At 46.5% G+C, this 8195-nt stretch overlaps 1 long non-coding RNA gene across 2 annotated transcripts; it reads left to right on the top strand.

Moving 5' to 3' along the window:
- Positions 1-3429: 3429 nt before the first annotated feature.
- LOC118175462 lies at positions 3430-8195 on the top strand. 2 transcript variants are annotated; one of them, XR_004754983.1, is made up of 3 exons: positions 3430-3585; positions 4077-4216; positions 7677-8195. It is a non-coding gene; the product is annotated as an uncharacterized LOC118175462 (long non-coding RNA). The 2 variants fall into 2 exon arrangements; XR_004754982.1 differs by lacking the exon at positions 3430-3585 and adding an exon at positions 3725-3781.

Here is an 8195-nt window from a genome sequence, read left to right on the forward strand (position 1 = left end):
AATGTCAGGTGGGTGTTCATAAATCATAGAGTCCCACACATTTTTCTCTCCAGAATCAACCCGCTGCTGTGGCTGTGTAAATCACGATGTACAGAGCCTTCATTGGATGCCATAAATCTCAGAGCTCTCACCTCCTTTTTTTTTCCTTTTGTCTTTAACAGAGCCCAAAGTTACTCGAAGTTTTGCTGTCAGAAAATTCACGTTGGGCACTCTGTAAAGCAAAAAAATACCTCTTTTTTTTTTTTTTTCTTTCTTTCTTTCTGTCTTTCATGGGCCTCTTTCCAAATTAGAGTGAATGAGATGATCATAAGGAGATAAGGAAAGGATATGGAAAGAATGGTCCAAATTGTTTTAGAAATGGATCTCAGGGGGGAACACAGTTATAAAAATTAAGCCAATTAGATTGAATATGGGTTGTTTTCCCACTTCATGAAGAAGCACGCAGAGGCAGATAATTAAGGCCGGAGCAGATATGAAGATTAGTATTCCTGGCTGCGAAGCCCACAGTTTTAATTAGTCACTGGGTCTTTCTGCAGGGCCACGTTAATAGACAAAGACGTGGTGACCTTTTCCTTTCTTTTATTTTTTTTGTCAAGTTCATTACATCCCTGCTTATTGCCATGAAGCATTAGAGCTTTGCGCTTGCAGCTGCTTTTAAGGCAAGATGAAAGCCGTGACTGGGGTCACCCCAAAGGCGCACCCAGCACATCGTCCCCAACCAGGACGTCCTTGGTTCCCGTCTCCCCTTGTGCACATCCTTCGTGCATCTCCAGCTGCTCAGAGCAGGGCAGTGAGAGCCACAGCGGGTAAAGACAGATGGGGACAGAGCTGCTGGTGCTCTGGGATGCGTGCGTTGTATTTTCAAAGGCATCTTCCTGACTTTGTGCGAAAGTCACCGGGACTCAAGCTTTTAACATGTGTGGATGTTTGTGAACGAACCACCCTGCCCGCCTGACCTCCCTGCTGCTCTGCCCACAGGCAAACATGGATTTCTCCTTCCCCTTTTCTACGCGTGCTGCCATTTCCCTGTTATCTTCAGCCCCCTTTACAAAAAATACCGTGAGACTTCTTAAGGAAACCTGAAGAAAGCAAAGGCGTCTTTAAAGTGCTGATAACTTCACCACCTCGTCTTCAGCTTCCTGCCTGCGCTGCACGAGCAGATTGCCTGCAAGCTCTTTGAAATACAAAAAGCAGCTATGAAATGTTGAATTCCACCCCGATCACACCGCTCTGTTCTGGGTGCAGGGCTCCATGCCGGGCGGAGGTGCAGGCGCCATCTCAGCACTGTCTGGGGACAAGGACAGCAGCACGTCACCCCTGAGCAGGGACACCACGAGAGGCCAGGGGTGGGCAGAGATTGAAGGGAAGGAGCTGAAGATGCTTTTCTGAAGGTTTATTTTAATAGCATCGCTATGAATATAAAAGATAAATTTACAGAAAATGGCAGCAGGGCGTAAAATCCAGGGATGCTCGTGGTGTCTGTTAAAACAGAAGGTCAGTCCTGGCCATCAGGACATTACACCCCTGACACAAGCAGGCATTCAGCCACTTTTCATATAAAAGAGAAAAAAAAAAAAAAAAAAGGTTAGAACCATGGAATCATGACCTGCTATGGGTTGGCTGGGCCCTCAGAGCCCACCCAGCACCAGGGCAGCCCCATGCTTTTGTCCCCAGGGCCCATGGGGACAGAAGGGGTTCGAAGTCAGAGAGCATCGTCAGCACAGATCCTGCTGGGATGGTCATGGAGAAAGCTTTCCTGTCTCCAGGAGAAACTTGTTTGAGGAGTTGCATTTCGATGTGTGTGTGTGTGAGCGTGTGTAGGGCAACCTGGCTGCTTAGCAAACCATTAATCTCGGGGGTTTATTGATGCTCAAAGATTATTTGCAGGTCTTTGAAATGAAAGTATCTGTCTCATCCCTTTGTAACTGTGTCAATATCTGTACCGGGCTGGAGTAAATCAGCCGGACTGACTTTGAGAAGTCTCTGCTATTACACCAGGGTAAAACCCACGTAAATGAGATCAGAATCAAGTCCAAAACCTGGCAGTAAATGAACTGCAGCAGCAAAAGCAAGTTTAATGGATATGTACTGCAGTTTAATGGATATGTACAGCCCTTGTTTTATTGCTAGGTTTTAGTAGAAGAGCATCCATTTAATTGACTTTGATAGAAGGGGGTCTCCTCAGTGCTGCAGACTAGGGCAAAACCGATCATGAATATAATTAAGGCATTTGCTTCCAACATGTGTTTGTTCTTCCTGTAACTCCTGCCCTGCAAGCCTCGCTGCCTGCAGGACGGTGGCCTTGGTCTGCCCCCTGCCCTGCCAAGGAGAAGAGGGAGCAGCTCCCACCCCCTTTGCTGTCCCCAGCCAAGCAGCTGGAGAAAAACGTCATGGGAACCACACTTTTATCTCCAGCACAAACAATATGGGTGACAGTAGGGGTGCTCTCAGTGAGCATTGCTCTCCAGGCTTCTTTTGGGGCTGGGATGGGAATGATGAGCATCCCACCAGACCCAGTGCTGGGATTTAGGAAGCCCCTGTCCCAGGTGGCCCCTGCCACTCTCTGGGGGCACCTTGCTTTCCCCCTGAGCAGAGAAACTCTTCTGCTGTGGCTGGTGGCAAGCTCGCTGCATTTCACTGCCAAGCGGGGCCGTGCCTCTGGGTTCTTTTCATAAGAAAGCTAAACTAAAAATAAAGGCAAAAATGTAGGACAATTATCACCCAATTAATTCCAGTCCTGTCACCGTAACATTCTGTTCGACCTTATTCATTGTTACTTGATCTCCAGCTCTTTAATATTTCAGGTGACCTTTGGGGCTGGAGGGATGCTGCTGTTCCTCACTAGCATCCATGAGCCAACTTGTGTATCAAGTCACAGCAGTGCACCAAACCTCATTTATCATTCCATTTAAGGTGTCAGCAGAGCCATTATTCAAATGAATGGCCACACACGCAATCAATCTTTAATGAAACCATAATTGCACCTTCCACTCCACGAGACCTCTGCTTTTCTTAAAGGCATCTTGTGTATTAATTATTGAAAACAATTGTGTTTTACCAGCAGCAAGTTACTACTCACCAGTTGCCATCTTTCAAAAGAATTTGAATTGGGAAATTTTTGATTCTCTCTTTCACTAGGGGATGGATGAACAGCAGGTACTGCTCTTCTTTCTCTCACTTTAACATTTCTCATGATTAAAGGGGATTTTGGCATCTGCCAGAAGCACAGGCCCAAAGGGGTCATTGGCAATACAGAGGTAATGTGTGTGCATGCCACTCAAGGTGACACTTTTGAATGTCCCTGTGCAAAGGACCTTCACTCAATAACTGGTGGAGTTTGTGGCAAAGTTAATGAAAAGCCCCAGAAAATGTTTTCAGGGTGGGAGACCCTGGAAAGTATTCAGGCTTGCTGTATTTACCAGGATTTGAGAGGGTAAACCCAGAGACAGGTGGTAGTAAACCAAGGCTTTCACCAGGTGAAGCTCTGATTGCTTTTGCCCCATAAAATGCCAGCAGCTGCTCCCCTCTTGTTCCTTGCAGGCTATGGGGTAAGAAAGCATCCCCTGTGGATGCTTTGAAGTGGAGGTAAGGCAAGAGGTTTAGTGCTGGTAGTCTTTGGAAACTGGTAAGTCCTGTTGATATGCGGGGTTTTTATCGAACAACAAATATTTTCAGATGAACGTGGAAAGCTCTTGTGAATTTATTGACCCTGAGATATTTCTCTTTCAAAAGGAGATTAATCGGAAAAATTCAACTGGCTGCTGTGCTGCTTGGTTTGGAGGTAAATTGCTCAGCGATGGAGCGGGGTATTGAAAAGTGAAAGCAATGGCTGCGTGCTAAGAGCTGCTGTTGTTCTTGGTGTAGCTTCTGTAGGTTACAGAAATAGCAGCAGAGCACTGGTCCTACTACAGCTGTAGATAAGTTAATATCAAGGAAGTTTCTATTATTAGCTACTTTATTTTCTTAGTACTGTATTATTCCTTTTGCGTATTTTCTTTGCTTTAATTGCAGCTTTTCCGTAGCTATTACAACTGATTTTTTTTTTTGCCTTCTCCTTTTCTTCCTGCAATTACCAGCAGCCTTGTTGGAAAAGGATATTACATTGGCCTGATACCCTGAGCTATTTGCACTGATATCCCCACGGAGGAGAAGAGCTGGCTGGGAGAAGAAAATGAACAGTTCTATTTATGCAGCAAGTAAATGATTGTGGAGCAAGGTAAATATGCTAACAAAGAGCCTCTGTTTGCATCAGCTGTGACAAGGCTGTGTCTTGGGGAGCAATCTCTCTTGTTAAGTTTCTCTCCAGTTCATATTGACTCTCCCTGCACTGCATTATGGCAGCTCCTGCATTGTATAACAGAACTGCTACAGATAAAACCACCCATTGTGTGCAGGTAGAGCTTTGTGCTTGGTGCTATATACGCTTTTTTTCCCTCTCCAGAATTGTTTTCCTTCGCTTCTCTCTATTCTTTCCTGCTCTCAGCTGTCCTGGGTCAAGGTCTCCCTGTACTAAACTGTATGAGTGCTGTGTTCAGTGCAGGAGAGAAACCAGCTCTTGAGAAACAACCCCGGCAGAGTCATCAGCACAGAAGCATGGGGAGCGTGCTGTGACCATCCCTTCCCTCCTCCGGGTCCTGCTGTAATTTTCCTCTGTCCACCAGCCCCTTCTTAAAGGCATTCCTCTATCCCTTAATGCCAACCTACAGCAGTGAAAGCCTCTGCTCTGCCCTTGGCTCTGGTCGAGGGGGATCAGACTGGGATCTCTCCTGCCCCACCTGCGTGTTCCTGCCATTCACCTGCCCCGTGGGATGCCGCAAGATGCTGAGCAAGGTCCCACAGGGATGTTTCTCATTTCAGGAAGCTGTGTACTGCAGAGCTGTAGGCAAACACCATCTGTGTGACCAGGGGGCCCTGCGAGGACACCAAGCTGTTCCTGCCGGAGCGGAGCTTGGTGCCGTTGCTGGCTGTGACTGTCAATGAGGTGTACAGGCACAGCCTCTTGGGGTCAGGGACAAGCGACCCATCTACCTCATCCCATCTTATTGTAGCTCTCCTTACATACAAAGGCAGCTCCCTGTGCTTTCTGTGAGCACCAAGTGGCGAAAACGTCACCTCTGCTTGCGTCTCCTTGGGGCTGGCTGGCTGGGCACATCGCAGATGAGGCACAGGGACAAGGCTTCCAAAGGGGCACTGGCAAGCCGAGGGAACTAGCCCCGGAGTCCTTCAGCAAGGAGGGGGCAAAAATAGCCTTAAACTGTTCTGCCAGCACAGGATTAGTTAGTGCAAGGTTAAATCTCACTTCTTAAAAGGCTGGATTGCAGGGTGATAAATGACATGGCTTCCTGTATTGTTTGATAATTAATTGTTTGAATCCCATTGTATTAAGGAGGGGGGAAACAGGAAGATAAAAGAGGGATGCCCTGCCCCTTCTGTACACACTGAGCTCCATTCTTTGGGAAAGGATTTATAGTTTTCGTCATAATTTAATTCTAAAACATATCACTTAATTAAGGGGATTTATTAAAATCCTCTGGTAGTGCCTTTTTACGATTAGCCCAGGACTAAGCCCTTGAATGTCATGGAGAAAATTCATCAATTGATTTGTTTAACTGCACAGGTCTCACCCCCTCCCTGCTCTGGCAGACTCTGTGGAAGGAAGAAATCTATAGTCAAAAGCTTTTTTTTTTTTTTTTTTTTTTTTTTAAAAAAAAAAAAAAAGATGGATTAGTTCGCTGATCTCATCCTTTCTTTTTTCCCTTCCCCCCCATCTCCAGGACTGGTTTTCCAAGCCCTCATTAATGAGTTGATTAATAGTGCTGGTGGAGCCCGGAGCTGTCACTTTGTCCAGCAGAGATGAGCAGGGAGCCTGGCTCCAGCTGCCAGCAGCCATGGGCACAGCGGTGCCTCCGAGGGGGATGCAGGAGGTGTGCTCACAGCAGGGTGTGGATGGATCTGCCCTTCCTTCTGCAGGACCTCGGATCCTGCTTTTTATATGAGCCCCAAAGCAGTGAGATCCTGGAGGCTCTCTTTCCTAACATCTTGGAGAGAAAAAGCTTGGAAATGTTTTTAGGCTCCTTGTAGTCCCTAAAGGCTTGAAATATTGGAGGCAAATGAGCACAACATGGGCTATGGATGAGCCTCCTGCCTCTTCATCCATTCTGGGAAAGAGGGGGCCCAGAGGGGACGAGGGTGGGAGCACACCCAGCTGTGGGAGCCAGCTCCTGTCACCAGCCCTGACCACTGTCATTTGTCTCCCCGGAGTTATTCCCTTCCTGTTGGAACTTCTGATAAAAGGTCTTGAGAAGCGCCCTTCTCTAAACCCATAAATCCTCCCGTAACCCAAACGGGGAGCTTGAGAGTCTTATTAAAAAACTCATGAACGAGTTCAGACCTTCTCTGATGGCATTGTGCTTGTAGCCTTTTAAGTCTTCCACTGTGAAATCAGGAATTTCAGCACCGAGTTTGGCACTGCTCCCCGAGCTAACATCTCGTGCTGAATACAAATCGGCACTTAAGGGCTACATCTCCGGATCCTCGTGTCGGGCTTAAATGCAGTAAATCTTTGGATGTAGCTGTCTATTAGCCCTGTTTATTAGATCTGGAAGGACTAGCAGAGAGAGAAAAGAAGAAAAAACCCACAGAGGGAATGCTCTTTCAGTTCTTTTTTTTTTTTGCACTGCATGATGATGGGGACTGAAGGTGAAATATTGCTTTGTGAGAGGCATTTGCAATCTGACTGCACTGATAATTTAATTGCCCCCTACGGTTTAATAGTAGGCAATGCCAGCACTGATTGAGCAGCTCTTCTTCAAGTTAATCCCAGAAGGGTGTATAGGTTCAGTGTTTGAGGTGGAACATAGCAAGGCTCTGAAATGGTTTAAAAAGACATTTCCTGGAATTGTAATGGGCTTTGTCACCCTAAACCTTTGTGACCCCTCGCCCTTCTGCTCATACTCCTCCTGCCTTCCAGCCAGGTCCGTGATGCTGGGGCAAGTCCCTGTATTTTTTTTTCTCCCACATCCTACACTCCCAGACCATGGAAATGCTTCCTCCCAGGGTGATGGAGTTTCCTCTGCCATGGTCTCAGTGGGCTGCTCCAGCAGCTCCTTGGGAATCCCAGGGTGCTCACAGCTTGCAGGACTTTGCCCCTTGAATCCTGGGGAAACTACTTACCCCAACATTTTTTTCTATTAAAAAAAAAAAAAAAAAGGCTAATTCCACTTGGCCCCTGGGAGGTGTTTTTTCCAAAGCTCTCAGCTCTCCCATCTTTCCTGTTGGGGGTGAAGGTTGCCAGTGCAGCAGCTCATTTGCATTACAAAATGTGAGAAGTTGTCCTAAGGCTTATGAAGTGCTGTCAAAGGACTGAATTAAAATACAATGCCCCAAGTTGCTCTCAGTTTGTATTTAATTAAGGCATTTCATTCATCATTTATTTCTGCATTCCATCATCGAGGGCAGTTTATCAAGGAAGAGAATAGAGGTTTCCTTCTGACAAAGATGCTGATAAGTGTTTTCAGAAGGCAACAGGCTTCCCTGGCGCCTGTATCTCTGATGGTTTCTTTAAGCCATACATCTTTTTTTTTAATGACATGGGCAATTTTATATTTACTTTTTCCTAAAGAGTTCTGCTAAGTTTACAAGAAAGAGTGTGATTCTTTTTTCCACCCTTCTCACAGTGCTGGTTACCTGCTGCTCCCGACACTGGTGCCCAGTGCTATAAGGGATGGAGAGCTGCATCGCCCTCCTCCTGGACAGAATTAATTGATGGTGAGGAAGAGATGATGGAGTCTGCCTGGTGCCTCTTGTAGTGGCTGCTCTGAGCCGGGAGCTCCCATCTTCCCTTAGCCAACGTCCCTGTGCTGGATCTGGAGTCCTTCAAGTCTGGATGCAAGGGTGATGGTGTGCACTTGGCTCGCTTTCTGTAAAAATTCATTCTGAAAAGAAGGGGTTTATTATATACCCTCCTGTCTCTCTTGCAGTTACCCAAACATACCCTCTCAGCATAGATAATTAAAAGTGAACACACATCCCCAAAGAGGAGCTATTCTGAAGGCAGCTCAGGTGTGACTAAGCATGCCCCTTTCTGTATTTCACCCTTTGAGAGCTTCACAAATCAAAGAGAATCATTTTCAGACAGTGATGAATCACTTATACTCCCATTTGTTTGCTCGGAGTCTTCCTTTAAGAGAATGTGA

Source organism: Oxyura jamaicensis, chromosome 17 (genome assembly GCF_011077185.1).
Source record: "Oxyura jamaicensis isolate SHBP4307 breed ruddy duck chromosome 17, BPBGC_Ojam_1.0, whole genome shotgun sequence".
NCBI classification, from domain to species: Eukaryota; Metazoa; Chordata; class Aves; order Anseriformes; family Anatidae; genus Oxyura; species Oxyura jamaicensis.